This window comes from Eucyclogobius newberryi, unplaced genomic scaffold (assembly GCF_026437365.1).
Source record: "Eucyclogobius newberryi isolate DKJ021-1_F unplaced genomic scaffold, fEucNew1.0.hap1 SCAF_3, whole genome shotgun sequence".
Taxonomy (NCBI): domain Eukaryota; kingdom Metazoa; phylum Chordata; class Actinopteri; order Gobiiformes; family Gobiidae; genus Eucyclogobius; species Eucyclogobius newberryi.
Window position 1 is genome coordinate 14,092,323 of NW_027315945.1, and position 18,047 is coordinate 14,110,369.

The following is an 18,047-nucleotide window of genomic DNA, read 5'->3' on the forward strand; positions in this document are numbered from 1 at the left end:
AGACTTATCCATGCGTTTGTCTCCAGTAGATTAGACTACTGTGACGTGAGACAGGCTTCTACTCTGACAATGTTCAAATCCAAGCTAAAAACTGTTTTGTTTAGCTGTGCACATGACTGAAAGGATTTTTCTTTGCACTCTTCTCTTTTAAGTCTTAAATTGTTTTGTGCTGTAATTTCTTTGTGATTTGAATGCATTTTTCCTGCTGTGTGAAGCACTTTGAATTGCCTTGTGTATGAAATGTGCTCTACAAATAAACTTGCCTTGCCTATATATTTATACTCTATGACACCTGAGGATCATTAGGTTATATATGAACATCTTAAATTGCAATATTGATCTAAAATAACTTAATTAACACTTCCGATTTGAAAATCTCTGCACTGATTTGTGCTGGCCCCTTTACCTCATGTCACCCTTTGGAGAGCTGCAGTTTACAATAGCGAGCAGGCCATTTTTATTAATTTGTACTTGAACAACTAGGCCTCTCTGCAGAATCCTACGTGCCTCAAAGTTTAAGAAAATAGTATTGCAGGACAAAGTGAGTAGAGAGCAGTATTGGTGAGGAATAAAACATGAATGCATTACTCTGAATACAACTTTGAATGGGTCAATGAGAAGGGGAAAATATTATAATGTCTGCTTCATCCGTGTCCCCCTCCTATTCTGCGCTTTATCCGCAGCATAGAGCGAAATGAAGCAAATCAAGCGAGCTCAAAACGCAGAACTTTTTCTCAATGTTGATGTGAAAGGCTCTACTTCATATCTGGGGACACAGATAGAGGTAATAACCATACCGTACCTTTATACAGCTTTTGGGTTTGTATTTTTATCCATTGGCTATAGTGAGAATACAGCAAAACATGCTGAAAACACAGCAAAAAATGTAAAGGTTATCGTCACAGATAGATATAATACTTTATTTAGTTAATTTCATTCATTCATTTATACAGGGGCCTTATACTCAAACAAAAGGCAGTGCTGTTCTCTTCTTGCATCCAATGATTGCCATTCTACTTTAGAATATAATTGACAGAGCTGAATGATAAACTGAGTTCAGAGGTTTTAACACTGTTGCTGTAGAATGCATATATATAATATCACCATAATCTAGAACAGAAGGAAATGTAGCCTGGATTAACTGTTTTCTACAACGAAGAGGAAAGCACAGTGTATTTCTAAAGAAGAATGACATTCTGCTTTAAGATTATTTGTCAGCTCTTATACGTGTTTGTTGAAGGAGAGTTTATGGTCGATCCAGATGCCCAAGTATTTGTAATGGGGACTTGTTCAATCATATTACCATCGAGTGTAAGAATGTATTCTTTTTTTTTGGTCACTAGAGTGTCTTTTGGAGAACAGTTGCAGCAAGCTAAACGTGGCATTTAAATGTGTATTGTTGAATTGCATCGGATAGACTTTATTACATACATTTTAATTGTCTTATAAGTTTTGACAACATACACCAACTGTCAACTGCAAGCTACATGGAAGCAGCAGACACTGGTAAGGTCATTTAGAGGTGATAAACATTAAGTGCAAGTGAATGTTTTCAAACTGGTCTCTCATGGGAACAGTCTGAGCACACTTAAAACACACACACTTTTCTCTGCAGGTTTTAATTAAAAGCTTGAGTGACAGCATGGCCCATTTCTGCCACAGCGCTTTCAAAATGAGACAGAGATAAGGCGTGTGTTTAGAGGGCCTTATCAAACTCATCTATTTACTGCTGGCTAATTTATCTTTTTCTTGTGTTACAGGAGGAGTGAAGAAGAAAATTATCCTCGAGGTTTGAGTCTCTAAAGCAGCAACACTCAGTATCTGCTTATCTTTGACAGTAGAAGAAAAGTGGACCTTGGGATCAGTTACCTCAAAGAACCTTTTTGCAATGAAACAAAAGTGCTACAAGTTGGCGCTGGCATTTGAGCAGTCTACTTTGTTGTGAATCCATCTAGAATTACTTGCTTTGCTCAAAATGTTCCACAGTTTCACATTAAACATATCTATCTCCATGGAGATGAATGGGCCTGTGCCTGATTTTTTTCCCTCCATGTAATGAAGTAAAATCCGTTTCCCCAGTACAGATAAATTGTATAAGCATCTCTTGGAGTCAAAATGAGCAGCTATGCTGCTTCAAATTATACAGCATTTTATTCTCTGAGATGCATGAAGTGCTCCGTTAGCATGCTAATGTTTGTATGCTTTTCCGTGATGGTAAATGCTGTTCTGGTCTCGGAAAGTTGTGAAAAGTGCTTTTTACTTAATATAGTCTATTAAGCCAGACATTTGGGCCATTGAAAACTATTTAAAATGAACTATAGTTCATACCTTTCACATGTACTGTGTTTTACAGGCGTCAATGCCTCTCAAAGCGCTACAATATTGTTATTATTCTTTCACTTTGTGGTGGAGCCACCTTTGTAGCCACAACTGCCCTGGGGCAGACTGATGAAAGCAAGGCTGCCAATCTACACTCTCCAACCACCAATCATTCACGCGCTTACCGTTTTCATACTATGTGGGTCAAGTATCTTGCTTAAGGACACTAGGACACAACCCTTTAGGTCAGGCCAGGAGGTCGAGGACACTTCTGATCTTAATCAGTGTGTGAAGGTTGTATAAGTACTATATCTGAGGCTGCCATTACATCCATTGGCGCCCCTCAGGGCTGCCGTCTATCCACGCTGTACGTTCTCTATACAGATCACTGTTGCAGCTTGCATCAGGACAGATATATACTGATTTTCTGATGATTGAGTCATTGCCATTCTTCTGTCAGAGCAGGATCACGGGCCAATCCTAATTTTTTAGTAAATTTCCTTTCACTTTCAACACTTTCAATATCTCATCAGAAATGAGGACTTTGTTTTATCGAGCAGTTTTTGTGTAATGGCATGGTTTAGTAGACTCTCCTTAACAAACATAAATCAACTTGACCCTCTGGTCAAAGTGGCTAACAACATCTCAGGCAGGTGCAGAAAAAAGTTAGTGCTAAATTTAATCTATAGCTGAAAAGCACCTTAATGGCAAGTAGCACATTGGCCTAGGGAACTGAATTTGTTTTGTAAAGACACCTTTTCTTTGGATTATTGTTACATTCTCTCTTGGATTTTTGTATAGTATTTGTTTTGTGTCTGCTTGTTAAATGGTTAGGGTTAACTTTTTTTTTTAATTACTAGAGCAACCTACAAAACAAATAAACACTTCTTTCACCTCTTTTTCTGAAATCTTTTCCAACAAATGAGATCTAAAAAACTATGGTTAAGGTCTACTAATTAATCTTGCATGAGGGAAATTCACTCTCTGAATTTGACCCCTCCTTCCACCACTTCTGCTGATTAAACTGTTAAGAGCAGTTAGCTGCTGCCATACAGTGTCCAGATCCCAGATCATGTTCTTTTGTTTTGGTTAAATCTTGAACTGACCCTCTGGTGGTCGTTTAAATAGAAGAAGAAATAGAATACACAAGTTTTAAAATAGCATGGTTTTTTACGAGGTGTTTTGAGTAATAAAAACACATATGTAACACAGATTTATTTATAGGAGATCTTCTACTGAAAGTGTTTTTCAGACTTCCTATAAGTGATCTGTTCTTCTGTATCTACCTCTGTATCTACCTGCGTTGCACCAATGAAATTTCCCCATGTGGGACAATAAAGGAATATCTTATCTTATCTTATTTTATTTTAACGTCACACCGGAATATTCCAGGCAAAACAGTGGCACCTCCAAACAAACAGGTGCAATTACCCAAACCCTAAGTACTGTGTTACTACTGGTAGCTAGTTACATGTTATATTGGAATAGGGGCAATATATCATGTGTACTGTAACACACAAGTGAAATGATTGCTATATATGGTCATCAAAGCAGCACTTGCAAATCAAAAGGCACATTGTAATTTATTTGCCATTGTTCACACTACTGGTCAATCTCATTAGCTAAGCCATTTTAATATGTATATTACGTTTGACTTTCATTGGTTTTCCCCTCTCCATAAACATCACCAGCAGCAGGCTCATGATACATCATGACTGAGCAACTTTAAAGCCTGCACAACTCCAAAAGATCTGTTTGTCCTTGTTCTATTTTTGCATCTCACTTGAGTCACTTGATCCTGCCTCCTTCCTGGCTCTTCATCCACTGGAAAGTATTTTGTGTCTGGCTGTAAGATTAGCATAAAGACAAAAGCCAGCACGTTTACTGGGGAACAGATGTGACAAGCTGAGAAACATCTTATGCTGCAGGCTTTGATTTGTTTGCCCCTGTTAGCTTAATGAAAAGACATGTTACGCTTGTATTGCTTTTGAAGATATTCTACGTGTTGTGAGCAAATTAGTAGAATTGTTTGTGTTGACCTTGAGACTGAGGAACTTGCGGTAATGAAGCAGAAATCCAGCAAGCCTGTCTTAGTAAGTAAGTAAGAAAGTAAGCAAGTTATTTGTATAACACCTTTCACAGACAGAAGTCACAAAGTGCTTCTCAAAAACAGTTGAAACACAGAATAAAATAATAAAAACCTAAAACTTACAGTTAGCAATACACATACAACAATATACGATCAAATCAGTCCCTAAAGCAACTGCAATTAAAAGGTGAGACAGAATAAAAAGGTTTTGAGCTGACCCTTAAAAGCAACGGCCTGGAAGGATCGGTCTCTGGTCTGAAAACGTGTGCGAGGAACCAACAGCAGTCTCACCTTCTTTATCAATAATGTATAGCTGTGCTGGAACAGGCCGTGTAGCTGATATACATAGTGTTTGTAGCAACTTAAACCCAGTGGCATTGCAAGGGTGTCTCGGGGCCCCAATCAAAACATCACAGGGGGCCTCTAATCTAGCATCGGCCTGCCTTGCCTGTTTTGTAGTCATACCCCTGCTTAAAACATGACGTGGTCCTGGCAGCTATGCTACGTTAGGGTGTGTTCACCAAAGGAAGATTTGGTTTGGTCGCGTTCTAGTCCAGGTTTTGTGCCAAATTTTGTTCCAGATAAGACACATTTTGAATTTGGTTATTGTGCAAGTGTGAACTGACCCTAATGGCCCGTTTACACCGCTGCAAAGGGTCCAGTTTACATCAAACGTCTCTATGCGGCAGCGCTGGATGCTTTGCACTTGACACCTCGGACGTGCGTCTGCTGGTGACTTTATTTTTTGTACTCTTGTCCAGGGCGTCTGCCTTTAAACGCACAAGCGTCCAGCGCGAATTTGGACGTCGCGGTCTGAACACGGCTTTAGTGTCCGCTATCATCAGCTTTAAACACAGTCAATGTGGTAAAAGGTTCTTATGTTTTAAATGAGACATAAGATCAATTTGGTGTCTGTATATTCAAATGAGGGCATAATGAGTATTCAGAAGTAACAAGACAATTGTCTTTGTAGATTCATTTCAAATCTAGAAGAAAGGAGTCAAACAGGATTTTGGGAAAGAACAAATATAAAGAGACAATAGGCACTAGAAGCACAGTATATGTCAAGAAAACCTTGTGATATCTTTGAAAATGAAAGAGACTCCTGAAGTTTAGATTTAAACTTTAGAGTTAAGCATGACTTGGGATGAAAAGAGGAACAGACATTGAATACATTGAATTGTGAGTTTACCCTAACCCCAGAAACTGATGCAAAGGGTCCAGGTACGTCATGCGGCACGTCATGTGCAAAACAATCATGGATTATTTAGGATGTATTTTTCTGAACTGACCAAATGTTACAAAGAAACTTCAACTTATTTACTTATTTTAACTGTTTATTGAAGTTTAACCTGTTTACTCATCACTAATTCATATCAAGTCAATAAGATTTTGAGACTGCATTCAGCTTTCTAAAGTTTTCTAACTTCTCACTTTACATTCCCATCAGATAAACTCTCTCTGCCTGTCTATCTTTATTTTGTGTCCTTTTGCGCCTGGTGGATCTCTTCTCAGTTAGACTGCTTAGTGTAGCTTTGTGTCCTTGAGCTTATATATTTTTCTCCTTTCTCGTCCCTTTCCTTGCCTCGTCACCCGCCCGCCCGCCTTCTTTCTCCTCCTTCCCTCACAGCAGGGGAGATTTTCCAATATCCATTACTTCCACCAGGGTCAGTGCAATCCTACTGGGTCGGCCACAGACTTGGCAGGTGCCGATAAGGGCCTTGCTCCAGACACTGTAATAACTTAACAAATCCCTCCATGACCCAGAATCCCCTTCACCAGCGTGCCATCCCCACTATTTTCCATAAAGCCATTAAAATCTACCTGGTATCACACGGGGAACAGAGAAGAATGGTTCTGCGTTGCACTCTGTGGCATGCAGATCTCAGAGTCCTTGTGTTAATACAAAAAGTCCAGAGCTAACCAAAAATAGTAGGAGAATGCTGCACCACATTTCAACACCTGCTGTCGGGAAAAATGGGTTTATGGGCTGTGGAGCGCATTTGACAAGATCAACATGCAACTGTGCTTTCGCTGTTAGACACAATCCTTTTTCTATATTGCAAAAGCATTCCATTATTATAAAGTTTGGCTTATCTTGTCTCCTACTGATGCCGATAAGCCTGAGGTGTTTCGATAGTGTTGTTTACGGAGCATCAGTGGCACAGGTGATGGAGAGTTCATCCTATAACTGGAGGTTTGAATTCTGCTCCCTCGTGTTCATAAAGATTGGTAGTGATAGGATAATAATTAAAGGGTAAAAGTATTTAAACTAGATTTTTATTAGGTTCTAATCAGGTTGTAACTGTGTACTCTCTTAAAAGTGTGAAGAAAAAGCATGCCAGAGAGGAGTTTTGGCATCACGATTATGCTAACAATAACAACTATTACCCGGTTTGCAGAGGATTAAATGTTTTATAACAAGATGACAACACGTACATTACAAACAACACTTAAAAACAAAGACTGCTTTTTGACACTAACAGACATCACTTGACATTAACAAACATTGCTTGTTGAAACTTTGGCCTTAAGGCTTTATTAGATAGTCCAGCATGAAATGGGGATGAGAGGAGAGAGGACATGCAGCAAACTGTCGGGACTCGAACGCACGGCACTGCAGCCGGCCAATATATATTTTTCATACATACACTTGTGGGTTTGTGGGTAGTTTGTGATCACATTCTTAGATAATAATAATTTTTAAAAAAAGGTACCTGCTTTTACTCTATATCTGTAATTGGGCAAAACAGATTTCATGTTTAATATGTGGGGGGGAAATGGCTACAGCCCCTTCATTGTATCTGTTTTAACCTTTACAGCCTTTTTTATTCCTAAATATTCAGAGTCAGAAGGGCACAGAGACTTATTTCATCTAAAAATACATGTAAATAAGTATCCACTGCTTTGCCACAGTGAAATGCCATTTTGAAGAGGCAAGGTCAGCAGCAGAGGATCAGTTTTGCATTTGAACAGAAAGTCAATGGACCCACTTTTAAGCAGTTTTGGAACAATATTGTTGTTTGCAATGAACAAAATGTAGAAATAATTATCTATGTATGTATTCCCTCAAAAAAGCCTAACATATCCACAGTGAGTGCATGGGGAAGTTCTACAAAAATGTTCAATTTATGAAATCATTGGTGCATTGCATATTATAAATCATGTGCAAAATTGATATTCAAAACTACACGGCTCTCTGTGCTGTTCATCTGGCACAATGTTAGGCTGCTCACAATGTTAGGCTGCTCACAATGTTAGGCTGCTCACAATGTTAGGCTGCTCACAATGTTAGGCTGCTCACAATGTTAGGCTGCTCACAATGTTAGGCTGCTCACAATGTTAGGCTGCTCACAATGTTAGGCTGCTCACAATGTTAGGCTGCTCACAATGTTAGGCTGCTCACAATGTTAGGCTGCTCACAATGTTAGGCTGCTCACTATTTGTCCGTGACAATGAAAAGTCTCTTCTGCATTTAATGTTCATATATTCTTTTATCTTATTTGCCTCTCACATTTGTAATTTTTGGCCTCCTGCAGTTCTCATCCGATAATGACTTCACTCATTATCCGACTACAGCCCTGCCCCATTCCTCTTGCCCCGCCTCCTCCACCTCTCTCTAACCGTCCAGCTTTTCTACCTGCCAATCATGCTTTAGCTGCATTCAAGAGGCAATAGTGTTAATGATTAATTTCCCTTGTAATCCGCGCTCAGGCTGATAAGCTGGTGAAGGCTGCCGTTATTTGTGGCAGTTTCTCCATTGTTTGCAGTGTTAAATCAAGCCAGCCGATCCGTTGAGCCGCAGCGAGCAGGAGAAAACCCACCGGGTGTGGGCTGCCCTGCTCATGGATTAACTAGCCATAGAGATCCTCCAAGAAGTGACATCAGTGTCAGATATCTGTGCTGATGTCTGGACTGTGATTAAAAGAGAATGCCAATGTCTGTTTCTGTCAAAGATAAAATGCCTCTCATGTCTCTCATTTCATGTTGTGCTCAGATATCCTGTCTAGTAAAGCCTACCGGTTTGAATCCCTATCGTTGTGTCCCTGGACTCTTCACCCAGCATGCCAACATATGAATGCAGTGTGAGTTAGTGATTGGTGGTGTTTGGAGGGGCCAATGGTGCAGATAGGCAGTCTCACTTCAGTTAGTCTGCCCAGAACAGCTGTGGCTACAAGAGCTTATCACGCCAACTAGTGTGGAGTGAATAAATAATGAGGCACTCTGTGGAGCTTTGTCAAATCTATGAAGTTTAAAAGTGTAAGGCATCATCAGTAATACCACTTCAGTGAGACTAATGCATTTGTGCAATTCGAATCTATAGCAAAAAGTATCATAGTAAATAAACAAGAGTCAGAGAGAGAGAGAGAGAGAGAGAGAGAGAGAGAGAGAGAGAGAGAGAGAGAGAGAGAGAGAGAGAGAGAGAGAGAGAGAGAGAGAGAGAGAGAGAGAGAGAGAGAGAGAGAGAGAGAGAGAGAGAGAGAGAGAGAGAGAGAGAACTTTTACTAAAACAATAACACTAACAATAATGCTTATTGGTGCACAACGTGCATGCTATTCCACTAACATAAGTATCTAAATCGCATTAGTTTGACAGAGTGCTAACGCCATGGTGCTGACACTTTACTCTAATGGTGTTAGTGCAGTTGCTATTTGGTAGTAATTACTTCATTAGCTGTTTCTTTTCGAACATATGTGCTAATTGTACTAGCGTGTGAATGCACTTGTGAAACATTTCAATTTAGAACATAACACTCAGAGGAATTGCAATTTTCAGGTCACATATGCCAGATAACTAGGTCCTATTTGCACGATATTGAAACTCACATGTCAGTCACTTGTGGCTTTGATAATACTGACTCAATCACCCAAGATGTAGCAGATGTAGCCTAACTGTAGCTGTAGCTAACAAGAAGCATAGCAGCATGTGCCACAGACATGATAGAGACCTAATGAAGTGGAAGTGTTGAGCCTATGGGCACAACAACATACATGGGACTGTATCGAGTACAATTACCCCTCTAACCCTTTTCATGAATCAAAGCAAGAGCTGTATTTCAACTTATATCATTTCATACTAAATTGTGTTGTCAGATCATTATCACCCAACTGTCAATTAGAGATGACCAAGATAGATTTAGGAATCATGTGTTAGTTTGTTAATGGTGACTCGCAAAATTCAAGATTATACCCCTATTATGGGACCTTTACGGCTCTAATAACCATTTTCACCACTGAGTTTATCATCATATCTACTTCTCAAAAGTAAAAAGCTGCACTCTTACCTCCACATTCTAATCAACTCATTGTCTGTCAGGGCAAGGTGAGTCACAGCCTGCTCATAAAGACATCAAGCTAAACATCAGTGGAGCGCACCCAGGGTAATAACAAGTTTCATGAAGCTATAAATCTGCCCCATCTAATGATTTGGCTCACCTGCCTCACTGTTCTGTCGTGCCATGACGCCCACTTGTCATTTCAAGGGGATGCGTCTGCGTAATTTCACTGGTTTGTCTCCGATAGGTAGATTTATATTTGTATGCAGTGGCTCATTTCCCTGCCTGGTAATAGTTTAAACGGCAATATGCATGCTGGTTTAGAGGTTTGATGGCGCCACATGACAAATGATTAACCTTTTGTTGTTTCCACTAAGTATACAGGTATATTCAACAGCAAGTATTCTGTTCGTTCTGTATACATTATGTTTGTATTTTGGCATTTAATGTTTTGGACAGCAAATGAATAAAAACAATCGCTCTCAAACGCAACGACAAATGCGTAAAGACACTGGTGGAAGTGTCATTGGTGTGGGAGCAGGATGCTTGAGTCGTGGCTCAGAATCGTGGGTCGCAGGTCTCACAGTGAGACAGGGACAAAGATTAAGCTTAAAGCCGTCATACGACCAAAGATGAGCTACATTTGAAGTCAAGCGTGTCTGATCATATTGCGTCTTGGTGACAGAGTGATCCCTCCTCTTGTGGCTGTCTTCTCTTTCAAATGACTGAAGTTTGTCCTCAGCAGTGTGACCCGGAGCACTTTGAATACACACTTCCCTTTCATTGTGTAGGACGTGTCTCTCATTGGTTCCTCTGGCTGCCCCTAAATGTCTCCTTGTAACTCCATCAGAGGAGCTCACAATTATGAATGGCTGCCAAGAGTTGTGAATGTCACCTTAGTTTGTAGTTTCTCTCTAGATGTGACGGCATGGGGGAAAAAGTATTTCGCACAGTTGACAAAAGTGAGTGTATTGTGAGTTCTAAGGCAACAATTTTCCGTTTGCATAGCTGTATGCATAAGAGCAACAACTAAACGCAATCTGGCTTTTCAAAGTGGCGTCTAATGTAATGAAAATGCTTTTAAACTGACAGCAAAACATAAACACAAGCAGTATTTGGACACTATTTTTCTGACGAGCAAAACAAGGTTGAAGTGTTTAACCCAGGCTTTCAATTTATTACATATTTGCGTGATGCTAATTCAAGGCACCGTCAGTACTAATGTGGAGCCTATACTGTGAATGCTAAATGTTATTGGGCAGGTGATGGTCAAAACGTTTTACACCACAAAGGCTGAAGGGAGCTAATCGTTTTGTACGCTTTTTCAAGTGAATTTGAAGCCACAGTACAATTACAATTTCTCCCTCGTAGAATTTCTTTTCTTTCATCCTCTGCTTTCCATTTTGAGCATTTGTCATTTTAATGTTGCCATAGCTCCTAAAACAGCGACAAATATCACAAAGAAATGGCCTCAGATGAAATAGGGAGCATATTCAGCCAGGTGACCTTCATCTTCTTGCCGTTTTCTCTGTTCTTTGATGCAATACGGACAAACGGCCTAACCTCCTCCTTATGATGAAGCCTCAGTATTTTTAGGTCTAACTTGTAGGAGCCAGCATGTTGTGTAAGGTAATCTGCCCCTGGAGAGATGGCTAAATTAGCATGCACCGTCAATGACCCACATTACCTCTGATTCAGTCCTGTGGCCACGGGGCATTCTCCTGTTTTCGGTCTAGCATAGTTAAATCTGTCATTTTACCCTTGCTGCTATCCAAATGCATATCCTATCAATGAGTCTGGAATAGAACATTATAAATGACAATGGCTCAGTGATTAGAGCGGTTATTCCCTTGGAAGTGGACACAAAAAATGTCATTCCAAGGATGTGCACCATGGATAAAAAATTCAATGTTTCTTGTAGAGAGTAGACCACCGGAAAAGACATTGTTTTTTCTGTTGGAACGTTCCAAAGTGTGGCATCAAACATATCGGTATCACTTTAGAATAACGCATAGATACAAAGCATTTATAAATATGACGAACAAACAAACAAACTAATCATTTAATAATAATTTACTTGAATGTAGGTTATTTAATGTTAATGATTAGTTTATTTTTGTTAATTGATTAAGTATTTATTTATGAATACAGTGCTCGGCGGTCCGTGTAACAGGGCAAATTGATTTGAAGGGACCGGAGTCAGGCCTCTCCACAGATCTGACCTGTAACTTGGCCTGGGGATCCAATGTCCCCAGTGAAACAGATATGTTCAATGCCACAGTAACATCTGCAGTGAGACAAGCAGGAGGTGCTCCCTCCATCAGAGAATGTACACAGTGCACCTTTAAGTAATTCGAACACAGTACAAGTATCAACCAGCAATTGCATTACTCTTACAAGTACAAGTACAAGGACAATGACCAGCTTCATGTCCTGGATTCTCCTCACAGTCCAAGGTCAAGTATAGGTGCAATGCTCATTCAAAAAATGCTATAAAGAATTATTGGAGGAATAATTGTTCTGCTAATTGTCACACGCCCTAAACTGCAAGAATATTGCTCAAACTTTTTTTCCATTTCAGGGCTTCACTGGTCACATGGGGCTCTGGTTTCTACATGGCACCATGCGTTCTATCTGAACTACTAGATGGAGCCAAGAAAGACAGATTTGGTCAATTAACTGGTTGGCTGTATATAGCTGTAAAGCCCAGCCATTCCAGTATCAACATTTTGTAAACAATTTGCAACCGTATGTGCGAGTGAATGATGAGTAATAAACAGTTTATACCTATATTTATTCTTTTGCATTGCCTTGGAATTTATCCAGACAGTGCACCTGAATTTGAAATAACATTATGTTGGTATCTTTTGGTTTCAAATATGCTGCGTTGCACATTCAATTATGAGTTTTTTATGAACATATTTACTATTTATTTTTAACATAAAACAACAAAATCAGACATGAGCACAAGATAAATAAAGCATAAAATGAGAAAATAAGTGGGTGGCATCCAAAGAAAAGCGGGGTTAAAGCATACTTCAAAATACGTCCAAAATAAAACTTTGCTCATTGTTTGTTGTATTTGTCCATTTTGAAATTGAGTCCATGTGTGATTCTTTCCCCCCCATTGTGCATATTGTTCCAGGTGATCTTACACAACAACAATAAGAATTTAATCCCTGACATTTCTTAAATCAACTCCAGATGACAGCTATCCTTGTAAAGAGAATAAAGCTGTACATTATTCTCCATTTGAACGAGCGGTCCTCTGTCACAACGCATATCATGTCTGTGCTTATCACCTTCCATACGACAAGCAGCGATGAATTGATAGCTTTGTCATTTTGAAAAGCGGGCATCAGCGTCGCAACGTATATATCTAATAACAGCCCTGTACGCTCAATCAAAGCTTTTGTCTCTTCCCATTGTGCGTGCGTATTATTCTCTTCTCAACACCTTGTCGTATTCTTTCCCTGCGTTTCTCCTTTGTTTGCGCCGAATTCTGCCGCCCCACCCACCCCCCCACCCTCTCTCCCTCGCAGCCCGCTCGGATCCAGGCGCGGTGCAGGTGGAGGACCTGGAGGACACTGATAAGGCCGCTCCTTTTTAAAGCTGCGGCTCTGAGCTCTGAGTGTGCGCCGAGAGAGCGAATTGTACAGATTACACTGCAGCCGCCCCGCCACATCACACGTGAAGAGGGGGCAGCCAACGGTTTTGGCCTTTCGCTGTTTGTTCCAGCCGCGGGGACAGCCTTGGGGGTAGGTGATAAGAATGTGGGCGGAATTAAAGGTACAAAGTTATGGCAGGAATTGGCTGGATGTTGGTGACATTTATGCCAACGGGAAACACTTTTTTTTTAAATGATGTAGAGGAGCTGGGTGAACTTTCGCTGACATGTGACGGCAAAGGGAAAGACCACGCTGCACAATTTCAGCTTGTGATTGACTAGCTCTGCAGGAACATTAGAGGCTCGGCTAAAACAAGGAAATAACAACAAAACGCTCCGTGAATAGAGCGTTTGTTCACCAGTTTGATTTCAGCCCAAACCAGTGCATACTTAACATAACTGTGCAGTAAATGGTGGTGGGCTAAAAGACAGAGTGTGCAGACTGGCAAATTGTAGCTACTGTTAAAACACTGAGTTTATTTCATTTATCTATTTGATATGGACATAGCAATTATATTGGTTTTAAGTGTTATTTAAACACCAGTCCGTTGGAGGCTTTTTACGAATTTTGTTCAGAAAGACATGTTAAAAGTTGCACGTAGAAGTAAAGAGTTACATGAGACAGAAACCGAAATAAGGCCCTTACATTAAGACAGCAGCTCTGGCCTGACTTCAACCACAGTTTTAGAGTCTTGTTGAACATAGTGAGTCAGTAGTTAGTCTGTAGATGTTAGAGTTCCACAGTTTAGCTCCACAAGAGAAACTGGACTGTCCAAAAGATGTTTTAATTAAACTTTGGTTAGTCCCCTCTGACAGATTAATGCAGGTAAAGCACCTTAAACTACTAGATTGTATATATATATATATATATATATATATATATATATATATATATATATATATATATATATATATATATTTTCAATCACATAGGTACGGTATTGCAATTACCGTATGTTTAAAAAAATCAGGATTCTGTTCAGAGCTCATTAAAATCACGTCCAGGAGCATTAACATTTGAGATACTAAAACATTAACTGCTAGAGATACTGTAGACATCTAAAAACTATAGATTCTGCAGTATTTTTGTCCAATAGAAGACATTTTATTACGTATTTGTGATTGGATAATTGCAGTCAAATTGCGTTTCCCGATTCTATTATGATAAATTGTGCAGCCCAACAACATAAGCTTTAATGGACTGGACGGTAAGCTGCATGACGTGAGGATGAAGAGTGTGGAGAGACATTCGGCAAACTGTTCGAAAATATTTTACTCAGCCGCACATTCTGAAAGACAAAACTTGTGTTAGCCTTGCGTCATGTTCCTTTAAAATCCTCTAATCCTTCTGAATTTCGCTCTGATATTGCTTAAGATAGTGCCAGAAAACCTGAAATGAGACAGTGTTCTTAAGACCTGATCCGTCGCACAGGTAATTTATTTTATCACAGCCATCTTGTGCAGGTACTTGTGTAAGCTGGGAGCCATTTGCCACAACAGCTGCCACGGCTGTAATCTTAGGGTTTGGAGATGGACAGATATATGGAGCTTTTCACTCTGTTCTGTGGTGCAGCGGGGTCTACAGGCTGCCAGGAACATTCTGTGACCACTGCAGAACAAATACATAAATGAGCTCCCCAAATGATCATTATGTGGTATTTTAATGATGTACTATTTTAAAAAAGTGAAAAGGGATGACTTACAACATCTATTATTCGTTGAGAATCTTGACTTCTTCTGTGTCTTTTGATGTTTTGGACATTAGGTGTTTTAGATATTCTTGTTATTGGGGGTAAGAAGTATAGCTTGCTGTTTTTATGTAGCTGTGGAAGTGTAAATAACAGATGTTCGTAACAAATCCTACCTTCAAGTTGTAGTATTATGTGCCGTGGTATTGATAGTAGCAATCAGCCTGTACTGTACATGTTTTAGGTTGAGTGAATAATATGCAAATGCCGTTCAGTGGTAGTAATACTAATAGTGATTTGATAGTACTACTTTTCAATTTAGTCTCTAGAGACTCAGATGGGGATGACTGGTTGCGTTGAGGTAATAATGCGTTATGAAGATAATAACATACCTGGATTCTCTCCTGCTTTGGTGCTTAGACTCCGGCAAATCCAGATATGAGATAAGACTCTTTTCGCTATGGTTAATAAAATACAAAAAAAAGCCTTAAAATGCAAAGTTGGTGCTGTTTTTTCTTTCCTATTTTTTTTTTTAAAGGCTTTTTGTATATTTTCTGCATTATTTTGATTGTCATTGGTCTTTAGACGTGCTCTTTAGTGTCTTTACTTTAGCATCTCATGTTTCAGAACAAAACATGACTCACTCTATGGTTTCTCGAACCAAGAATTTACTTCAGGCTCCATCTACTGGCTGCCGAGGGAATTACATACAGTATGAGAGACAAAACAAATGCTAGATCTCCTCTGACAGACTAAACGGGTCTGGAAATGCTTTATTAACTTTATAAACAGAACAGAAAATACCGGACCTTTATGTGCATGAAGCTAACAACAGCTCCAGGTATGTTTTTTGATGACGTTCCAATGTTATAACGACCCAATTTAGCGTTATGTGTCCTTTAATTCTGCGTTGTGTTTCCAAAATAAAAAGTGAGCCTTTTTTCAGTCCAGGCATGCAATATATTGAGTATTTTGTTTCAGTATAATTTTGGGCACACATAGGCCGACTATATTTTGTAAAAGCCGTAAACATCTCCAAATTTAATGAGTAAAATGGCTATATTCTGTCTTTTCCATATCGCCCACAGCACAGTTCTCTTCCCGCTGCTCTATAACTCCATAACATTACAGTATGAGACACTTGCCTTTGCCTCCCAGTAGTATAATTATTGTTATCACTAAATGTGTGCATCAGATTTCTATAAGAATGGCTTTCATTTGCCATTTCTCCTTTATAGCCGTGCATAATGATATTCTGTCAGATAGGGTGAAACATGTATTAAAGAGTTTATTGCAGTAGCAAGCTTGGGTGCTGAGAACAAACAGCCACTAATGCCCAGGGTAATGAGAAGAGAGAGGAACCAGTGATCCCGTGGTGAGGGAAAGCATACATTTGTGCACTTCCTGACTAGCTGAGAGGCATCGTGCAGTCAAAGAAAATGGGGAAAACACAATCAATCTTGATACAGGGCAGACAAGAGTGACCTTTTAATGCTACTGCGACAAGTGTGGCCCAGGGCATTGCAGTTTTGTCCATTTGTATCGATGTTTATCTTATTCTTGAAAGTGTTGATAGAGGTTAATAGAATGAATAGAATAGAATAAAAGTCCTATAACTGATTGACTTGCACAGTGGATAATAATCTAAAGGTTTGAGATATTTCAAGTGGACTGGTTGACATTGGCCAGAAGTGGAGTACCGGTATACAAAACTAACAATTGTATAATACTTGTATAGGATACTTAATCGTCTTACTTTGGGTTGTGGAAACCGGCTATCTGATAATGAATAGTTAATGAAGGAGTGAAGCTACAAAAGCATCTGTGATAAAAGAGGTTGGTGCACAGGTTCTTTTTGCTGCAGGAGAAATTCTCCTGATACAATTATGCTCAAAGGAACGACATCAAAACACTTTTCATTCTGATAATTCATTATTTTACAAGCATTAATGTGTGCTATTCCTCCCGGCAGCACTGGCACACTTAGGTACAATATACACTCTAAAAGTTGGTTTTATTTTAAATGCAAATGAGAAGATTTTGTCGTCAAACATTTGAGATGCTGTTACAAGTTTGTCAGAACAGTTGTGTTTGATTTGGAGAAGGCTGCAGCAGAGACTAGCTGCACTTAAAAGGCCTGGCACATTCCAGCGTCTGCTTTGATGGTCTGGATCTTAAAGAAGAAAATCTTCAAACATGGATCGGCCCAAGACCTGTTAAGGCCTTTTTCAATTCAAATACGTATCAGAGATCTCTGAGCTCTAGTGCTCTGAGCCTGCTCACACCAGCCGCGATGAATCACTGCAGAAAGAGCCCAATGCTCCTAAAGTACCTATCAGTGAGCAGACAAAGCCTGTTTGAAGCTCTCCTAATGATATTTCATCCCATATATATGTATTTATTCGTATTCATTGCTAATTCTGGCCAATGCCTGCCTTACATTTCCAAGGCTTTACAGTGAAAGGCTACTGCATGCAGAGAGCTGATCAGGCCTTCCAATGTGAAAACTGATGCAAATGTCGGGCTGTTTTTTTGTTTTTTTTAAGGCATTTCGACCTGTAGGCTTTTTCATATTGAGAAAAGTAACTGTCATATTTTGTTTGCATTGACTTTTGTTATGATGGCATCAATAACAACTAACATCGAAAAGAGTAACATAGAAGACTGCGGTGACTTTGACCTTCTGAATGTGCTGTCAAGAACATTGCTCTCACATGGCATATTCCCCCTCTCCATCGCACCAGATTTCTGCAATTCCTCACAATCCACTTATTTACGTCTTTGCTCTTTTACCCCAAGCCGTGAGGTCAAAGGTGACGGCAGGTGTGGGCCCAGGAGGCTGGTAATCCATTTGCTTGTGTTTTCCGTCACATCAGCAGTAAAAGTGATGATAAAGCCTGTATCTTTCTCTGTTATTCACACAAATGTACCTACAGCTGCATTTCCAATTCCATCTGTTTTATTCTGACATTGCAGGTGTCACTATGCATCGAAAATAATCATTTCCC